Here is a 1,344-nt window from a genome sequence, read left to right as displayed (position 1 = left end):
GCCAGGCACTATTCTAAACATTTTATAAATGTAAACTACTCCACTTGGCTTGAAACCTCTAGGGCAGGGCATGCCTGATGTGAATGTTCCTTGTTACATAGTAGACTTGGAGTAACACTGATTTTCTTCAACTGCCAAACAATTTAGAAAACTCAAGAGGAGAAGGAAAGTCTGTTTTATTTACTCATACTCTTCAATGTTTGAATGGGAACCACAGAGACTGTGTCCTCTCCCTCTTACTCTCCCAAAGAGAAGAATAATCATCAATGGCAAATGGCGGGTGCAGCAAGGCAAGAGTTGGTTTCATGTTCAGGAGAGAATATGGTAAATCTTCCTCATGGTTTCTGGCACTCTATACATTCAGAGTAACTTTTCTAATCACAGACTATAAAATTGATCCCTGAAGATCTCCAAAATTCCTTCTGTTATTTCTTTTCTGTCTCAAGAGCATCTTTTAGGGTAGATGTATCCTTGACAAATTCTTTTAGTTTTCCTTCTTAAATGAATGTCTTGATTTCCTTTTATTTTAGAAGAATATTTTCACTGAATATAGATTTTTTAGTATTTAAGGCATACTGTACTTTTTTTTTTTTTTTTAGTATTTAAGGCATTCTCTTCTGACCTCGATAGTCTCTGACGGGAAATCCACAGCCATGTGTACTATTTCCTCCATAGCTAAGGTGTTGTTTCTTCTTAATGTTTTTTGTTTGTTTGTTTTGTAGAGACAGAGTCTCACTTTATGGCCCTCGGTAGAGTGCCGTGGCATCACACAGCTCACAGCAACCTCCAACTCCTGGGCTTAAGTGATTCTCTTGCCTCAGCCTCCCGAGTAGCTGGGACTACAGGCACCCGCCACAATGCCTGGCTATTTTTGTTGTTGTTGCAGTTTGGCTGGGGCTCGGTTTGAACCCGCCACCCTTGGTATATGGGGCCAGTGCCTTACCAACTGAGCCACAGGCGCCACCTTCTTTACTGTTTTTGAGGTACTGTTCTTTGTCTTTGGTATGGATTCCATTGTGTTTATCCTATTTAAAGTTAGTCAATTTCTTGAATCTATTTATGTCTTTTGCGAAACTTGACAATTTTTCAGCCATTATTTCTTGAATACTTCTTTTTTTTTTTGTCTTTTGTTTTGTTTTGTTTTTGCAGTTTTTGGCCGGGGCTGGGTTTGAACCAGCTACCTCCATCATATTGGGCCAGCACCCTACCCCTTTGAGCCACAGGCGCTGCCCTTCTTGAATACATTTTTAAGCCCACCTTATTTCTCTTCTCTTTCTGAGAGTCCAGTGACACAGTGTAAGATTTTTATTATAATTCCATATAACTCTAAGGCTGTAGTCATTT

The 1,344-nt window shown here is 39.6% G+C and overlaps 1 non-coding gene across 1 annotated transcript; it reads right to left on the bottom strand.

Moving 5' to 3' along the window:
- Window positions 1–210: 210 nt before the first annotated feature.
- Window positions 211–418, bottom strand: LOC128579921 (small nucleolar RNA U3). The gene has a single exon (XR_008378302.1). It is a non-coding gene; the product is annotated as a small nucleolar RNA U3 (small nucleolar RNA).
- Between the last annotated feature and the right edge of the window lie 926 nt (window positions 419–1,344).

This window comes from Nycticebus coucang, chromosome 2 (genome assembly GCF_027406575.1).
Source record: "Nycticebus coucang isolate mNycCou1 chromosome 2, mNycCou1.pri, whole genome shotgun sequence".
Taxonomy (NCBI): Eukaryota; Metazoa; Chordata; class Mammalia; order Primates; family Lorisidae; genus Nycticebus; species Nycticebus coucang.
This window is presented reverse-complemented; position numbering and strand designations above follow the sequence as displayed.